This window comes from Astatotilapia calliptera, chromosome 10 (assembly GCF_900246225.1).
Source record: "Astatotilapia calliptera chromosome 10, fAstCal1.2, whole genome shotgun sequence".
In the NCBI taxonomy this organism is placed as follows: domain Eukaryota; kingdom Metazoa; phylum Chordata; class Actinopteri; order Cichliformes; family Cichlidae; genus Astatotilapia; species Astatotilapia calliptera.
In genome coordinates, this window is record NC_039311.1 from 21,107,159 (window position 1) to 21,127,391 (window position 20,233).

Sequence of the window (20,233 nt, forward strand, 5' to 3'; positions counted from 1 at the left end):
ATCTTAGGTAACCGAGGCGCCTGCTTTCTATCACACATTTCAGTAAACTTACTTATTTGTTTTGTGTAGTAGCATGGGTGATTTATTTTCAGCACGGGTGGCCTCAGCGGGAATCACATCCAGCCCTGGCAATAGTGACATCACATCTACTGAGCTGTATAAAACCATATCTCTCTCTACACTCTCTCATTCTTACGTCTCCTCTCTCTTATTTTTGGCCTCCACCTCCCTTAGGTCTCCTTTTTGACAGTTTCTTTTTCCCCCCTCCTTTATTCCCACTGACAGTTCTTCTCAGCACCCCGTGAGTGAAACGTGCCCATCGATGATTTCTCCTCTCCGGCTTCAGCCACTCTGTGTGCTCTCCTGCACACAAATCACAACTAACCACAAACTAAACACACACACACTCAGTGCCCCTTTCTGATTTTGCATATTTAAACACTTACATGTTTCAGAGCATTGAACAAATTCTAACATTAGACAACCTGGAGCAAGATAAACTGAATAAATACAAAAGGCAGTTCTTAAATGGTGATTTTTAATTTTCTTAAAGGGAAAAAAAAAAAACTATCCAAACCTTCCTGACCCCATGAAAAAAGTATATCACTTGATAAGTATGTCAGCAGAAAAATCAGCACTTTCCATCCAGGGAAGAACTGGAAGCCCATAAACAGAACATAAAAAGAACTAAAGGTTTGAACACAACATGAAGTTTTATTCCTCCTAGAAATCTCATTTTCATGTCATGGAAACCCCAAGCACGTCGACAAATACATTATAAACACCAGTGTGTAGCACACTAGATAAAGTAGACAACTCATATGCTGCAAGGCTATTGCAGAGGCCTGAGTTCAAATCTGGCCCCAAGGCCATTCACTGCATGTCTTCCCCGGTCTTTCTCCCAGCCGTTATTGTCCTATTGAAATAAAAATTTTAAAAAAGTAATATTACTAGCCTTAAGAAGAATTCCTTCGAGAAATCTTATCTCCTAGATAAGATCTTTCAGGTTTTCTAAGAGAAAATTGAAACGGACACTGTTTTTGTTATTTGTAGCAAAGTATCATCATTAAGACAGGACAAAAATAATTTGATATAATTGCATTATTTTTCAGACACACCATCATAGCACTTTTGCATGAAAGTTTAAGGTTTGTTTCCCCCTTGAATCACTTAAAAATGTGACGGAAAAATAAAAATCAAAGTGCGAAATTCTGTTTAACCTACTTTCCCTTGGAGAGTCTCACTCTACACTTTGGCAAACAGCGTGATAAGGTAACTTTTTACTCTGGCTCATAAATACAGATACGCATCAGGAGTGGACCAGTGGATAGTCAGCATTTTTGGCAGCAATGACACAACAGGACACACATAAATCCACATATATATTCACACATTTATGCACGCGCACATACACGTGTCAGCCCCATGCGGGTCTCTCGGCTTATATGAACCATGTTTTCAAATCAAAACCACATTGTTGGCTGATGAGATTCTGTAAAATCCTGCCAACACAAAGGAATCACTATAAAACAAAAAAAATGAATCACACCACAACAAGTACATTGTCCAGAAAGCTTTAGGAAAAGGGAAAGTCTACTTACAGATGTAGCAAGAAGTGATGCTTGCCATTTATGGCATCCAATTTAATGCGGTAAGACACATGTTCAAGCTCCAGGTTAAAAGAAAGGTTGTAACTGGCTGACAGGCTGAGCTATAACACTGGTCAGTCATTTGTACACATGAGTCCAATTTCTGGCTAGGTACTAAAAAGGAAAGGGAAAAGTAGATGGTTTACATTACTAAAGTTATACAAAAACTATTAACACGATAGCAGACTGTGTGCTTCAAAATTTTGGGCTGCTTGTTGCTACTTTTAACCACCAAACAGAACTGAACTGCATGTTTGCCACTACAGCACTGTCCCATTGTCGTTATTAGTGCATAGGTCAGCTGTCAATGTGATAAAAATCTTAAAATTCTACGAGAAAATATGTAAACCATTTTAAATATGCTGAATCAGATTAGAAGCTAAAATAAAAACACACAGTTGGATGTGTTGATGCCCTGTCGTCAGTATGTGTGTATTTGTATGTGCGCGCCTGTATGTCTGTGCCCAGGCAGGAAGGACAGCAAAAGACAAGGACAACTAAAAATAGATGACCCTGTTGACACTTGCCTCTCCGTCTTTTCTCTCACACTCACAGGACAAAATTCCTGCCATGCTTCGCTCCTTTAATTCTGAGCTTAAGACACCAACGAAAAAGAGAAACACAAACGGAAACACACAAACATGCACCGATAGGACAAACGCCCTGCTGCAAGAGAACTCCACAAGAACAGTTTGATGAACATGATGATGAAGACATGGCCTCCAAACTCCACCCATCCATCAATCGAGCTCTTCTGCAGGAATATTATGGTGCTGCCAAAGCAACCCAGATATTTAGTAGCCCAAGGGCTCCTCTCAGCTGGGACATGCCTGAACTTCCTCGCCTAAGACGCAATCTCATCAGAAGCACTTCAACTAACTTTGTTTGGAGGAGTACTCTGAACCCCTCCTGAATGACTGCCACTCTATAATTAGGGGTAAGCTAAGACACACTTAGCTTTTTCTTTCAGGCACTAATCAGAGCACTCATGAACAAATGTAAAAAGAAAATGTGGGAAGGCGGCTTTTTGAACATATGCAAGTACGGCTGGACCATATCATACCATTCACGGTAATACCGGTATAATGCTAGGTAATGGTAAGAAAATGAAATATCGCGATAGAATATGGATAAAACGCGCATGCGCCAGTGCCTTTGTTTTCATACGTACATGGCGAAAAAAGCATGGCGGCAACGGAGAATGAGAAGGGCGAAGGCGGAGCATTGAACGAAACAGATGAACCAGAATTGGTTTGTAAAAATGGTGCAACTTCAGTGGTGTGGAACTGGTTTGGCTTTCGTCCGTCAGACACACCACAGCACATTTTTTTGGTAGAGCATGCAAGCGGGCCGTCGTTATTACAGTTCTTACCGAACTAATTTTATGTGGTACACAGCGCTCAAAAATCTGTCAAAAAATGTTTTAGTACGACTTTGCTGAGCTACGAAGCCGCACCACTCGATGGATTGTCGGAGCATTATGGCTACCGTAGTCAGGAGCCTCGCTGAGTATTACGTACTGTGTATTACGTACTGTGTATTATGTGCGTATAACCTCTTTTTCAATTTCCACTGGAAATGCCTTTTGGTTAAACTGTCAGCAAGGAATTTGCATTTGCACTGTTCAATTTTTATATAGCTTAAATGCACATAAGAAACAGCTGCTTGTTTAAGTAAAAATACATTGATGGGGGGTTTTTTGCACTAATAAAGTTGTGGAGTTGTAAAGTATTTTGTCTTTCGTCAATTATATCGTCAGTTATATCGTTATAGAAAATTTTCAAATATATATCGTGATAAATATTTTGTCAAAATTGGATAAAATCCCTTTTAAAGACAGTACTCTGAGTCACAGTGGAAAATCTCACTGCAAAAGTAGAAAAATCCTCTCAGTGCTGCATTTTAACAAAGGTATTTGTATGACAGTGACTTGGATACTGCTGAAATGTTGCATCTTACTCAAAAAACACAGAGAAACAAACACACAGAGCACTGTAAGCTACACAAAAGGAATCTGTAATTAACCACAACCATGCAGCAGCTCTACAACGGCCGCTATGTGTGTCACAAACACACACATACACGGTCAAAAGAATGGGCCTGTGTGATGTCAACAGGATATCCAACAGTAGCTTGGACTCTACAGAAGCTTTGTTCCATGAGCATGTGAATAGAAACTTTATTCATCAAGTAGGACACACACACACACACACACACACACACACACACACACACACACACACACACACACACACACACACACACACACACACACACACACACACACACACACAATTCATCTGGGAGACAAAGACAGATTTCAGTCTCCTCATCTAATTCTTTACATGACCCAGCAGCCAAGCAAGGAGAGGAACTGATGGACTCAATTATAGTGGAAGGAATGTAAAAATCACTACGTAGTGTACGAGGCACTGTATGGGAGTTTACATTGGGACACATATTTTTATGATGTTACTGGCAGTGTATATGTTGCATCAAGGTTAATATTGTACGAAATAAGGACCATCATTATTTTATGTTAATTTATTTATACATGTAACTTCAAAACCCTATTTTTAAAAAGTGCATATGAATAAAGCATTTTTCATAATGGCCGACTGCCAACTGTTTGACGGGAATTTGTCAGGAACTTGAAAATTAACTGTTCACAGCCTGATACGGAGGTCAAATTAAATTCTCTAACCATTTAATGCAAATTTTCTCTGTTTAAACACTGACACAGTAAAGGCCGTAGTAACACAGTCTTAGGGACTAGTTAGCAACGCCCTGCTTTTCCCCCTCTAACTAGGTGAAAAGTGTCCATGCCTCAACTAGTTGGCTTTGCAATTGGTGCAAAGAAGGTTCTGCACCAAAAACCTCCTTGTGATTGCTTTTGTCACTAGCAGTTTTCTGCAGTCACCTATAGTTTTCAATTTTGGAAGATCCCAATTTGTCTACAAACATTCACTAACTAACCCAGAAATGGAGAATGTTTGTTTCTGACCACTAACCAGTCTTTAGACTTGCATCAATGAGACTTTGGCAATTTATTTCACATTGAGTACCGGGCACAACCACAACATCATGATGCAGTCACTTATATTCGTATTGCTCACCATTAAACTGCAGGAAGCAGTTGCAGTATTCCCCTGAAAGATAGGATGTAGGGATACTGTCTCAGTGGCGACACCTATCTGATATAGGAAGAGAAGTCAACAAAACTGGAAGCAAAGACTTGGTGATAAAAACACTCGGCAAAGTCTCAAGTTTTCAGAGATTTAAATCTTCCTCTGCATATCTGTATATCTCTGAGCTTCTGTAGGGGAATACCATTAAAATGACAGTAGAAACGATTAGTTATGTCTATAACTTCTGTTCCCTGAAGGAGAGGAACGAGGTACAACACATAAGTATGGGATATCACGCCCTCGCGTGTCCTGGCTGAAGAAACCTTTATTCACGCCTTTACGGCAGATGACGTGTGATGACACGCGCAAGGCCCCGCCCGCACATATAGCCGCTGCCATCACCGTCATCCCTCAGTTCGATAGCCGCTCTTCACCGAGCCAACTGCTCAGTGGGGCCACCCTGTGTTGTACCTCGTTCCTCTCCTTCAGGGAACAGAAGTTATAGACATAACTAATCGTTCCCTTTCAGTCGATTCACTCGGTACAACACATAAGTATGGGACCTATATACACGCCCCGCAGAGCAGCCACCGAACCGGAACGGGACCACCACATCCTTAGTGAGTGGTAGACCCAGCAGAAAGGACAGCATGAGCCACCGAAGGGGCTGTAACGTCCAACCGATAAAACCGCACAAAAGTGTGCGGCGACGCCCAATTAGCCGCTGCACAAATATCAGCCACAGGCACCCCTCTAAAAAGAGCCCATGAGGTCGCCATCCCCCTGGTGGAATGAGCTCCCACCCCGTGGGGCAACGCAAAACCTCCGGTGCTGTATGCCAGCGAGATAGCTTCCACAATCCAGTGGGACAGCCTCTGTCTGGACAGAGCTCTACCTCTATTCGGATTAGCGAAGCAGACAAACAACTGGTCACACAAACGCACATCTCGAGTGCGCACAATGTAGGTGCGTAGCGCACGCACCGGACAAAGAGAATGCACCCTCCTCTGCTCCTCAGATTCAAAAGGAGGGGAGCAAAAGCTCAGCAACTCAAACTCCATTGAACTATAAGATGCAGGCATGACCTTGGGAAGATAGGCGGCATTCGGACGCAATACGACCTTGCGGCCATCAGGAGAAAACTGTGTGCAGGCAGGATGCACAGACAGCGCATGAAGGTCCCCCACTCGCTTCGCCGAGGCCAAAGCGAGAAGTAATGCGGTCTTATACGAAAGAAGTTTCATATCTACCGACTCAACGGGTTCAAACGGAGGGCCACAAAGGGCCTCCAGCACCAAAGACAAGTCCCAAGCCGGGACACTGGACTTAAGCACGGGCCTCAGCCGGCGAATCCCTTTCAGAAAACGCACGGCGAGGGGATGCGCACCTGGTGTCACCCCCGTCAAAACCGATATGACAAGCAGATATAGCCGCTAAATAAACCTTGATCGTTGAAAACGAAAGGCCTTTATCCAACAGCTCCTGCAGGAATGTCAAAACATCCACAATAGAGCACTGAAATGGGAGAGTGTGGCGGTCCTGGCACCATCGCTCAAAGGCTCGCCATTTGTAAGCGTACAAGCCTCTAGTAGACGAGGCCCTGGCGCTCTGAATCGTCGCTACCACACTAGGTGGCAGACCCTTAGCAACCAAGTTTAACCTCTCAGCAGGTAAGCATGAAGGTGCCACAGATCCGGGCGCGGATGAAACACTTCCCCCCCCGCCTGAGAGAGGAGATCCCTGCGGAGAGGAAGCTGCCAAGGACTTGCTGCAAGCAGGCTGATTATTTCTGCATACCACGACTTCGCGGGCCACCAAGGGGCCACCAGGATCAGAGAGAGGGAATGCCGACGCACCCTCTCCAGAATTGGAGATATCATTTCCACTGGGGGAAATGCATACAGGAGCACGTCTGGCCATTGGTGCGCTAGCGCGTCCAAGCCCAAGGGTGCATCGTGGTCGATTATGGAGAAGTACAGGGGGCAGTGAGCATTCACCCTGGAAGCAAAAAGATCTATTTGCGCCTCGCCAAATAGATCCCAAATCTGAGCCACTATTGAAGGGTGTAACCTCCATTCTCTCACCAGAGGACCCCCCCTGGAGAGAAGGTCCGGCCCCAGGTTCAGGTGGCCCGGGACATGGGTGGCTCTTAGAGTCAGAAAATGAACACTGCACCATAACAGCAGAGAGCGAGACAGCTGCAACAGGGGAAGAGAGCGTGTTCCTCCCTGCCTGTTTATATAAGACACCACTGTTGAATTGTCCGTCCTGACTAAGACATGCTGGCCCTGCAGGACTGGACGGAAACGCTTTAGAGCTAAGAACACTGCCAACAGCTCTAAGTGGTTGATGTGCAGCTGGCGCTGAGCCGCGGACCAGATCCCTCTCACTGACGCACCCTCGCACAGCGCTCCCCACCCACTTAGGGAAGCATCTGTGGACACCACCTTGCGAAACAACACCCTCCCAATCCGAGAGCCCTGGTGCAGTAGCCCGGGCTCCCTCCAAGGACGGAGAGCTAGCATGCAAGACGCAGTTACCGGCAGCCTCCTCCGGAGGTGACGCGAAGCACACAAACGGTGAGAGAGAGTCCAGCGTTGAAACGCTCTCATTTTCAACAGCCCAAGCGGCACTACGGCGATCATAGATGCCATCATGCCCAACAAGCGCAATATCGTCTGGAAACGCAGTCTGCGTCCCAGCTGAAATTGAGCGAGGCAGCGATGAAACGCGGCCACTCTGTGCTCTGACAACCGTGCGCGGCTGGAAAGAGAGCATATTTCCAGACCGAGAAAAGCGATCTGTTGACCTGGGATTAGCGAGCTCTTCTGAAAGTTCACAGAGAACCCCAGTGTCTGAATGTGTGACAGAACCCGCGACAGCTGCGTCTCCGCCTGTTCTCTGGAGCAAGCCACGAGAGCCCAGTCGTCCAGGTAGGCCAAGATGCGGATGCCCCTCTTCCTGAGGGGCGCTAGCGCTGCCTCGGCACATTTCGTAAAGGTGCGGGGAGCGAGCGACAGCCCGAACGGCAGCACTAGGTATTCGTAGGCTACGCCCTCGAACGCAAACCTCAGAAACTGCCTGTGTTTCGGGTGTATAGCGACATGAAAATAAGCATCTGTTAGATCGATTGTCGCAAACCAATCTCCCGGGCCGACTGCACTCAGGAGCTGTCTGAGTGTTAGCATCCTGAACCTGTACGTTCGCAGGTACGTGTTCAAGACTCGCAGGTCGAGGATGGGACGAAGCCCTCCCCCTTTCTTCGGAATGACAAAATAACGGCTGTACCAACCTTTGTCCGCCTCCGAAGCGGGGACCACCCGCATTGCTCTCTTCTGTAATAGCGCCTGTATTTCCTCTCTGAGTACCAAGGCTGCCTCGGGGTTGACAATCGTGTTCACGACTCTTTGGAAACGAGGCGGCTTGACCCGGAACTGCAACCGGTAACCCATGGCAACGGTTTGCAGCACCCACGGAGAGGGGGCGCAAGCGCGCCACTGAGGGAAGTGAGCAGCCAGCCGGCTGGCCTGCAGCACTGACGGCGGGGCGCCGTCGCCCCCCAGTGTGTCTGCAGGGGACTGCATCCCCTGCCTGACCTGGCTCATTTCGCCTGCAGGTTGAGCATTTGAGATTGTTTGAGAGTAAACAACACTCTTTATTGATTGCAACATGGGAACATGTACATTTATACATTTTGTTGGGTGCACCTTTTCCGGGGCATAACAATGAAAAACAGCGGGAACACTCGATGTGGTCGCTTGAACATTCAACACATCTGAACCGTGTGCAGGGGTTATGTGCTTGGGAGACCGCGATAGGGAAGTGCAGCGCCTTCTGGGGCTGACAACCTGAACAGAACTTAAGCGGCACCTCTTGTGCGGCAACAGAGGGGTAAGAGCAGCGTCTCCCTGCGTCTCCCGGCCTTTGCCCCAGGCCGACTGGCGTGGAGCTCGGGCCGGAGTACGTGCTCTCGCCGGCGGCCCTCCCACTCCAGCAGTGGGCGCCGGTCTCTTGCCAGCTGTCAGAGGAGCGGCGGGCCTGTGAGAGCTAGCAGTGGGCTTGGGCTGGCGTCTGGGGATGATGTCGCGCAGAGCTTCCGTCTGCTTCTTCCTCAGATCGAATCTAGCCTGAATGGCTTCAAGTGAATGTCCGAATAACCCAGCCGCAGACGCTGGTGCGTCCAGATACACAGCTCTGTCTCTATCAGGGACGTCGGAGAGGGTCAGCCACAGGTGCCTCTGCGCCACCACTGTCGAAGCCATCCCTCTGCCCAGGGAGAGCGCTGCACAGCGAGACGCACGGAGGATGTAATCCGTGGTGACTCTAACCTCGTTAAGAAGAGGTGACAGCGGGCTGTCCTCCGGAACCAGCGATCCAAGCTCCGCCAGGCACATTGCTTGGTACGTCTGGAGCATGGTGACGGAGCTCATGGCTCGAGCGGTGCCGGCCTGAGCCCGATAAATCTTCTCCAGCTGCGAGGCCGAGAATCTGCAGTGCTTGGACGGCAGAGTTGCGGGGCCACCGACACCATGGTTATGGGACGGGGCCAGATAAGCAGCCAGAGACGGCTCCATAGGGGGTGGGTTAGCTAAACCAGCTCCCTCGGCGCCGTCCAATTCCATGTACTGTCCATAGCCGGGCACAGTGACGCGGGTAGACAGAGGTTTGTCCCATGACGCTGTTAGCTCGCAGAGAAAGTCTGGGAACATGGGGAGGCAGTTTTTTTGGCCGTTGCGGGCTCCGGTGGAAGGAAAAAACCCGCAAACCGCGACGGCTTCCGAGCTGGTGGAGGAGAGGGCCAGTCCACCTGCAGCTTCTCAGCGGCACGGCGAAACAGGGAGACAAGAGAGGTGTCATCGTGGCCGACCGGCGCAGCAGCGGCGGCATATTGGGTCGACAATGAGCTCTCCTGCTCATCCTCCGACAAACCATGGATGTCCAGGCCGATGTCCAGCACGTCATCGTCTTCCTGGGGAGCGCTGGCGGGCTTCAACCCAGGCTGAAGCCCGTCAGCGCTCCTGCATGGTTCCGGTCCGTCATCGGCTAACCCGTCAACGTATTCCATGTGGTCAGCCCAGCTAATCGCGGGGACATCGACCTGAAAATTTTCGTCTTCGGACTCGGACGAAGCCGGGGCTCCAGACTCGGAAAGAAGAGGGTCATGCCGTGCGACAGCCGAGCGTCCCAGCACTCTTTCCACAAACGTCACCCGTCTTTCCAGGGTCGAGCGTCGGAGCTGGCGACAAAACGCACAAGCTTCGGGCTCCGTCAACGCTCTCCTAGCGTGGACGATCCCCAGGCAGACAGGGCAGGCATCGTGCTGGTCGCTGTCGTGCAAAGAGAAACCACATCCCTGAGGACAGGGGCGAACAGAAGATTTCTGCTTTGCTCGCTTCGGTTTGGAGTCCATTCCCAAAACGCAAAGCGAAACGCTGCACAAGAAAAACTTGAAAATAGCGCTCCGCGGGCAGCCTACGCACCAGCTGGGCGGTGGAGGCTAACACCAACAGGGGCAGTTAAGCTAGGTTCAAGTTGGCAGACAACGGAGCTAACTAGCAGTAGCTAGCTAGCCCAACTCAGCAGAGGTGTTCTCAGCGAGGTGAAGAGCGTAAGAACTGAGGGATGACGGTGATGGCAGCGGCTATATGTGCGGGCGGGGCCTTGCGCGTGTCATCACACGTCATCTGCCGTAAAGGCGTGAATAAAGGTTTCTTCAGCCAGGACACGCGAGGGCGTGATATCCCATACTTATGTGTTGTACCGAGTGAATCGACTGAAAGGGAACCAACATTATCATACACTTGTGCCCTTCCATTTTCATATCCAGAGAATAAGCTAAGCTGGCTACTAGATAGTAAATGCCAAAACTGCTTTCAAATACATATAAGTGCATATTTTTTAGCTAAATCACAGATTAAAAAACAAAACAAAAATGTGTTTGAAAAGGCACACTCTTGGGCCTTGCTTCCCCTTTAGTGAACAAATAGAGAGTTTCTCATACATGAATCATTATACTGAAGACAAGATTTAACATTGGGTTTTGGCTACATTTAGGTCAGTTGTCATTTGGCAAGTAGTCATTAGGGTTAGTGCTAAAGCACATCTAGGAAATGAATAGAAGTCAATGTAAAGTCCTCTCCAGTGTTGCTTAGCTTGTAAGTTAATATAATTGTTACCCATTGACTCCTTATTGAATTACACCTTAAAATACATCTATCAATTAGAAACAAAACTATGCCAACAGTCAAAAAACAAAACTGTATTAATCTTATAATTATTATACCTCTATACTGCCATGTCTTACTGCATGTACTGAAGGATGCATACTATTGTATAGGGGACTCTATTTTTCCTAATTTGCCTTTGTTCTTTTATTAGTGATAGTCATGTTGAGTGACACTTTAATCAGATCTAAAGCAACAAATGCATTATCAGTGCCTTAAAGCTCATTAGTAAAGCAGACATGTCACAAGAACCAAAAATGAAAAGGAAAAGACTCCTGCAATGAGTAAACATCATCAAGCTGAGCAGGAACGTCTGTATATGGGCAGGCTTTCCTGTTGGACGCAGCACACAAGGTCAAACTGATGCGTAGTGGAGAGGAAGCACTAGTTTCACAGCAACAACAGGCCACAGAAGCAGGGAAAGTGTGAGAGCATAAAAAGGCAAGGAAGTGGAGATGGCTGTTTTTCAGGCGTTACCATGGTGAGTGCAGGTTGGGGGGGGGGAGCAAGGTTCATAGGTCACGTTGTGTCTGTCCACTCAGCTCAGCCAGCTTTATTGGAAGCTAACTGGGTAGGGCGTTCATTGTCGCACAACACAGCTCATCACTATCATTTTGAAGCATATATGGGTGATTAAGGTCAAATCTGGCCATGAGTGTAGATCCTGTTACGCATCCACATTTCATATCCGTCATCTGCTTGTAATACAACCCACCATCACAGCGGGGGGCCACAGGAAAAAACGCTCACCGCTGTCTGCTAATATTAAGTCCATACCATATAATATCTTGCCATGCATTCCCTGAGGACTGTGCGGAAACGGTTGATGTTCAGAGGTTAAATTAAGGTGGAATCAAATTCAGCCTCTTCAGTGATTAAAATATTGCAGCACAAGTGATGGTAATTTGTTTTGTGTGAAAAAACGCTATGTGAGTGTAAGAACAAAAAATGTAGAGCTTAGAGCTTTGTTATGGCATGGGAGAACGTTTGAGTTGGATGCGACGACAATAACGTCACCTTAGAGATCGAAAAAAAGAGTCAGAGATTGGCAGAGAAATGAAGAGAAAGAGAGAAAAACAGTTTAGAGTTATATTTTATATCATTCCCTCCAAAGTCCAGCCTGGCTGTCTTTACAGCAAGTATGTCATCACGACAAGCTGCTGCCAAGATGCATGAAACAACCCCCGGGCTGTAGCTTGGACTCTTTATGCTAACATCCTCACAGATGCAGGAGACACACGCATAGCCTACTTATGCAGTCTACATGGACGCAAGCACACATGCACATATAGGTTACATTTCCTTTATTAGAATGTTGTATACAGCAATACAACTAAAAGTCTGGAGCCAGACTGGTGGTCCTTGATGTCATCCTTCAGGTAAATGTTAATGCCAGCATGCAAAATGTAAGTAAATACAAAGTACAGCTAAGGTTAGTGGATTAGCTGTCATAAACAAAAATGATTACAAGTACATTTTAAAACTGATGATGGTTCAGGAGATCAAGAACTTTATTACACCTCATCAGGCTAAGACTGAATTACCTTACCAACCTTTACAATATTTGTTAGGGGTCACCCAGTTCTTGGTCTGGTTGATATTCTTTCTCCTGAAGTTGTGTAACATGGACCAGTTTATTGGTAATACGAATGTATGGCCTCTTATTAACACTAAAATGGCTGAAAAATGCCATATAATGGCTGGGCTGAGCTAAGGTTATGACTAAGATGCTTACAGTCAAAAGTAGTCTAACAATCTGCTCTAACAGACACATTTGCCCCTCGTATAATTTGTAACGGTATCTGCCGTGAAAAAGCTGTATTGCTAGTATCCATCCAATAGCTGCCAAAAACTGAAGGGGGAATATCTGAACATCTGTACAAAATTTCATGGATGGCTCCAAGGTAAGACCATGCAATGCTCAAAGAGTTTACAAAAAAGAGATTGCATCTCAGACTCTAGAGGCCTCAATTAGCATGTAGCATGTTAAAGTTAATGACAGACAAACGGCAAGACTTCTGGAAGACAGACCAAGACCAAAGAGGAGATTTTTGGCCATAATATACAGTTTAGTTCAAATCAAATACACCACATCATCACAAACACCTCATACCGACTTTCATGCACCCCTTAACCACCTTTATCCTGTTGTTGTAGAACTTCAAGTCCTCTGGTTGGTAATCACTTGACTCAGACTGAAACTGACCCGGGCATCTTGAAGCCATTGAGTCCACCATGAACTCATCTGTATACCAAAATATTCTAGAGTTAAATATAAGGCCATCTGTCCAACAGCTAAAGCTCGGCCCAAAAATGTGTCACACAGCAGGAGAACAATACAAACTTTATCAGCTTTCAACAGGCTGATAAAGAAAAGAATCAAATTGCTGCAATGGGCCAGTCAAAGTCCAGACCTCAAGTAATTTAAATGCTGTGGTCAACCTTAAGAGGGCTGCGCCTAAACAAATACCCCCAAACCTCAATGAACTAAAGCACCATTGTAAAGAAGAGTGGGCCAAAATTCATCCACCATGACGTGAGAGATTGATAAAGTCAAACAGAGACTATTGCTTCAAGTTATTGCTGCTAAAGGTGGTTCAGCAAGCAAGAATCATGGGATGTACTTACTTTAATCACAGGACTCCATGGAGACCTATCAAAGCTTTCTTTTTCACATGATTGCTTATTTTTTAAAGATCTATTCACCTTTAAATATTTCTTGTAACTTTTGAAATTACATAGAATAATTCTTTGCACTTTATTGGGATCTGTCAGAGGAAGAATGCGGCTTCAGTAATGTACTGGCCCCATTGCTTCACCTTCTATAGCATGGGGACTACAGATGTGAGCTCCAGGGCAAATCAAAACCTCAGCTACCAAATACAGACGCCCACAGGTGCACGTTCACACACACACACACACACACACACACACACACACACACACACACACACACACACACACACACACACACACACACACACACACACACACACACACACACACACACACACACATTCTGCATATTTCTCAATCATACACTAATTGCTGCCACTTGTATAAATATTCCTGCTGGTGGTTTAACTACAGGCTGACACACAGCCATGAGGTCCAGTGCGTCAGTCACACACACCCCCTCCAACTGCCACCAACAGCAGCCATTCACTGTCAATTTTATTTTAAACACGTGTTTAACCAAAGAGAGCAATGAAGACGGGAAAGGTCATTTCGAAGCTACAATACTAAAAATGAACACTGGCTAGAATATTTTTCTGCATTTAATAACAATGAATTACATTTGCTCTAAAAAACATTTGTCTTTCAGACTATACAAAAAGGTATGATTTATATTTTTCATCAACTTTAATTATTAAAACCTCCAAAATCATAAATTGTAAAAATCTAGCATGGTTATAGTTTTGGTGACAAATGCATTTTGTTTACATGAGCAGATCAGGGTAATTGTTTGTGTATTTGTTTTTGTTTTTTTGTAGTTATTACAATAATGTTGTGAAATTTTGCATGTGTCAACAGAAAATCCATGATACATAAACACCCTTCAGTCCCCTTGAATGTGAGAGTTGACAGTGCACACACAGACACACACAAACATGCACAAACTACATGAGCTGTCATTGGCCTGCATTTGGAAGCATTTATAAAAGCAAAGACAGGCCAACACATGACACAGCAGTGGGGTTAACAAAGCAGACCCATCATTGTCACACACACACACACACGCACACACACACACACTGGAAACACTCACTTTGTCTGTCTCAGCAGATGGCTTTCATCACATCTGAATGTGTCAGTGCAGTGACTGAGTGTACACGTGTTATGTGTGCACTGTAGGAGTTCATTGTAATTAGCTTTTATTTTTCCCCATATTTCAAATTGAAAACACACACACACACACACACACACACACACACACACACACACACACACACACACACACACACACACACACAGTACACACCCAACAACATCTTCATTCCTGTTTAATGAGTGTCAAACTGCCCATCCCAAAGAAGAATCTCATGGAAAGTATTTAAAGATGGAACAAGAGAAAGAAAAACAGGAAAAAACAAACAAACACTTTTTTAAAAATCCTCTGAATTTTACAGAGATTATAAAGTCTACACTAAGTTTATGGTGGCCTTTAGTTACACTGCAATAGTACTTGGCTCATCAGAAACTGTCTCAATGGTGGTCAGAGCCCAACAAAGTGATGAACAATGGCTAAATAAAGCCTGGGAACAAAAAAGACCCTAACAATGACAAAGTCCCAGCCAGAATGAACTGAGAGTTGTATGTTGGAGTGGGGGCAGGAAGGTTCAGGGGAAACACATAGGCACAAGAGGAAGAAAGTCAAAGGTTTAGTGAACGAAGGAGGGAACTAAGCTGAGAAACAGCTGTAAGAGAAGGAAATGTGAACTATTTCTTGCCAGTTTAAGGACTCAGGGAGGAAGTGGAATAAACAGAATTTAGGGATCTGGGTATATCAAAGTACCTAGATCCCTAAATTCTAGATACTAGGGATCTAGTATCAAAGTAGAATTAAGTGGGATTAATAAATCCCACTTAATTCCATAATTAAATAACAACATTTAAATTAAATTTGTCTGAGTAGGTTTTCAGTCATCCAGGTCATGGTCATCTAAGGAGCTTGAAAAGCAAAGCAAATGGACTTCTTTAAGTTTTTTTTTTTAGTATAAATCTGCCACCAAACTTGATTTGACATTTCTCACATTTAAAGACAGTAATCTTTCCCACACCAGATTTCAATGCTCATGCTCCATCTGTCCACCAAATTTTTGTGAATTTCTCCGATGAACTGTTACTCTCTTCCCTATTCCAGCCTGCTGGTCAAGCCAATCAGGATCCGACTGATGCAATTATGTCATGCACGTCGAGCACTTTTGCAGCGGGTGAGAACCCTTCTCTATTTAGTGTCGAAACAGACTGGGTTCGCAAACGGGCAAATTTGCCACAAATGACTCTTTAGAATACAGCATCGTATCCATGTGTGTGAGAGACTGGGTCAGCTGGGCCACAGTCAGTCCATAGTCTTGCTAACAAACAGACAGACAGGGAGAAACACCATTTCTATTTTCATAGTAAATCAAACAGTCATGAATTATCTGTGCAGCTTTGGACAAGAGAGAAACACTGTACATCACCGAGGCTTTCACACTCTCCCTCCTCTTGTCCCAGGCCACATAGCTATCGTATCCTAGCAACTGGCACAAAGAAGCCAGACCACGACGACAAGCAGAAAGTTTAGTTTGTGTCATCGTTTGTGTCTCCCTTACAGTTCAGCTTTCTCTTTGACACTTTTTTCTCTATGCCTTTCCATCGTTAGCTTTTACATTTCACTGTTTTGTTGTTTTTAGTCCCCATCAGCTTCTCTTAGTTTTACACTCAATCCCACTCTGTCCCCTTCCTGCCTCACACACTGTCTGTAGTTCCCTTTCAAACTCTCATTTTGGCACTGCCACACCTGCTGCTGACACAGCGAACAGAGACAACCGGGGAGGTTTTCCTCTCTCCTTTTTTAAAAAGAGCATCTGCGGGGTGAAATCATCCTGCAGACCGCCGACTGCCGCTGGAAAAATCCGCAGCAGGAATGTGGGACAATCTAAGCTGGAATCCGAGCGGAGGACTCGGGGCCAGAAATGCCCTGCTCTGGCTAAAACTTACCTCGTAATTTAAAGGAAAACACCAAGATTTCAGCCAGTTTTATAACATTCTTGTGAAATGTGGAGAACACAGACACCACAAGTATCCGAGTGTCCCCAGGATCATTTGCCCTGGAGCCCTGTTCACAATGTTGAAACCATCTGCAACAAGCATTAAAAAAGTGGTTTTAGTCTGAAGACAGCCTCAGGTCACCTGTTTCCTGTGATAAATAATTGAGTACTCATCATAATTTTGAACTTGTGCTCAAATTTTGGTCTTTGAAAATTTTCAGATGCACCGTTTGAGAGATTTTATGACTTTAAACAGAATATTTAGACATTTTGTATAATAATACAACAATTTTATGACATTAATTTAAAAAAAGGAACAAAATAATATTTATTTCAGGTCACTAGGGTTCTGGAGTTTGACTCAGTTGCAAACTGAAGACATCTCCAGTAACGGCAGCCCTTCATATGACAACCATGACTTACTTAAAGCCCAAGCGCACTCTTCATAACAGGAAACGTAAGAGAATATATGACTTTCCCTTTGCACAGAGCTCACAGGGAGTGCAGGCGATGATAGATACAGACACAGAGTGACAGAGCAGAGGAAAGCAGCTCATCGTACAGAAGGTAAGAAACAGAAGAAAACAAGGATGATGGAGTAGTTTTCCTTCTGTTGTGTACAGTTTTGCTGAGCTGCCGGAGAGACTTGACCCATTAGAGGTCATTGCTGGTAACAAACACCCTAAATACTGTTCCAACACAAACAGTGGGAAAAGAATAATTACACTTCATTATTATTTGAAGAATTTGTGAATAAATCACATTATGCAACAATGGTGAGGACATCTTTCACACATTTTTACACAAGTTTCTCTCAAAAAACGTCCAGTTTCACAAGGCAGTGTTCTCTATGATGAAGCAAGACAATTCAACTGCCCTGGGTCCCAACTTGTGGCTACAAAACAACCAGTTACTACAAAACAATAGGAAACACATCTTGAAAGTGCTTTTCCCTTGAGTTAAACAACATCCAAGTGGCAGCCTACAGTTTGAATGCCTGTTGGACGCATTACAGATCAGACCAGTAAGGCAGCAGCGGTGATACGAAAGAGGAGAGAGGGTGGAAACCACACTAACCAGATTAGTGCCAGTCTCCAAATAGCCTTCGTCCACTTCCTCCACTACGCCCGACACAAACTTGACCTCTGTTCCAGACAGAAACACAAACATGCTGCAAAACAATGCCTACAACTCTCCCTGAGAGCTGAACTGTCACCTTGTTAATTCAGTTATACTGAAGTTATTACTGTTTACTGCTGGTTTTTTAACCTATTAGCACTGAGAGGTATATTCATTGTCTAATGTTTGACTGGTTATGTAAGTCCTACTTATGCAGTACTGCTTAATGTAAACCTTATCTAGCTTGGATCTAAGACAATCTAAACCACTGTGTATTTTATGATTTCGTGCAAACATAAATGGAAAGGTTTTTTTAGTATCATCCAAAAGCCAGAAAAATGTCTGCATATTGCCCATTGTGTAAAGATACCAATTATCTTCACACAATCTTCATAATTCCTTCCAGCACTTACTAATTATTTTCCGAAATATATTATGTATCATGGGATGTTCAGTGTTCATCTACACTAACTAACACAGGACCTGAACCTTCAGTTTATGCTAGTATTAGATCAAAAGCTACACTTTAATCGTCTCAAATATGCTTAAAAAAGAGGATCTAGTCAGAGGACATTACTGCCATACAGTGTAATGGAGTTTTAACAAAGTTTAGATGAGGAGAATTTAGGCTATTATAACTAGTACATCTGCCATACCAGTTTTAAAGACATTAAATAGTTCTCCTTTACATGCCATACAGCATGGCAACTTGCCTTGTATGGAAGGGAAGCCAAACTCACTAACAGCTAAATACTTGTCTTTGAATTGGCAGCCAATATCGAGCAAGAGTGCCAGTGCTGACTGGATTGGAGGTGTTCGTAAAGCTGCCAGTGTTTTCTGTCCAAGACAACAGAGGACAACACTGGACAGCAGCTCTAAGCAAAGACTCTGTGTGACATCAACCAGGAAATAAATCAGCTGTCTCCAGTGGGCCTGGGTGAAATCCTCTGACCTCATTCAATCAACTCTTATGAGACAGATGAAGGAAAGAATAAAGAGAGGAACAAAAAAAACAAACAAAAGCATGAAACTCACAAATGAAGCAAAATCAAAGGAAAAAAACAAAAAAAAGAAAGCTGTGTTTGACAGAGTAGTGCATAAAACAATGACAAGTCCTGGTCTATTTTTTATTACCTCCAATATATATATACCCTGTAATGCAGTGAAAACTGGCAGTGAACTAAGAATTTGGAATGCGAAATGTGGTCAGCAGCTCAATGGTTCAGTGGGTAGCATTGTCGCCTCACTGAAGGTCCTGGGTTTGAATCCAGTTCCTACCACAGTCCAAAGATCTGCATGTTAGGTTAACTGCTGATTCCAAATTGACTGCAAGTGTGAATGCAAGCATGCGTCGTCTGCTTCTCTGTGCCCTGTGATACACTGGTGACCTGACTGTGGTCTCGCACTCTATCAAACTTGGGATAGGTTACAGTCCAGACACTAAATTGGATAAGCAGTTGAATGGATGAATGGCTGGCAGTCATAAAAACGTAAGTTTGCAGCTTTGAATAAGTACTGCTTAGTAAGAAAGATCATAAGACCCCACAAAGCTGTGGAAAATAGACTTAGAAAGATCCTTTTATCTGTTCCTTTTTTTTCTCTAAAGGGTTGCCAAAACAGATGGACTGCATATTTGATCTGGCATGGATGCCCTTCCTGACACAACGGCCCCATTTACCCAAGGCTGGAACCAGCACTAGTACACTAGCTTACAACCCCCTGAGGAGGTCATTTCTCCTTTGGTGCACAAGCCAAATGTGTTAACCACAATGCTACGGACCTCTGACATCTAAAAAAAATGATCATTTAAATAGCCAATTACTCGATCAAGAGAAACTTTATTGCTTACGATCGTAACAAAAAATACCAATTGGAAGTCAAGTTTCTTCGTCTTTTTGTGTATTTATTATATTTTTGATTATTACTTCATTAGTTAACAGAGCAATGACTGATCTAAACTACGACTACTTTCTAACTGAGCATTCGACCACAGAGAGGATGACGATGTAAACAGGATGCAGGAAAAAGCCAGAAATACAATTAGTAGGTAAGGTCAACTGAGATAAACTGTCATTTTTCATAAACTTATTGCCTCTCACTGTTTTTTTAAGTACTTAAGCCTATAAATAAACTGCTTCTTGGCCATTTGTGACTGTCCAGAAAAAAATGATATCTGAAGCTTAGGTTCTAGAAAATTACTATGATTCCTGATTTAGTCATGTTCCACACAACACTGCTAAGTAAAATAAACCTAAATATAGCCCTGAATATTTTGTCTGTGTTTAACAAAACGATTTTCCAGGCTGTGAGATTTCAACCCGCACTTTGCCTACTTTCTTTGTCATAGGTCTGGGAAG

The 20,233-nt window shown here is 44.4% G+C and overlaps 1 protein-coding gene across 4 annotated transcripts in view; it reads right to left on the minus strand.

Moving 5' to 3' along the window:
* The window catches only part of LOC113031220 (rho GTPase-activating protein 26), an 89,566-nt gene that overhangs the window by 43,396 nt on the left and 25,937 nt on the right, over window positions 1-20,233 (minus strand). The window contains exon 1 of one of the 4 annotated variants that reach the window (XM_026183207.1): window positions 4,766-4,783. The exons of the other annotated variants lie outside the window; for them this stretch is intronic. The gene's annotated coding sequence lies outside the window, so the exon portion shown is untranslated. Of the gene's footprint in view, window positions 1-4,765; window positions 4,784-20,233 lie in introns of those variants that run through there. 4 annotated transcript variants of the gene reach the window in all.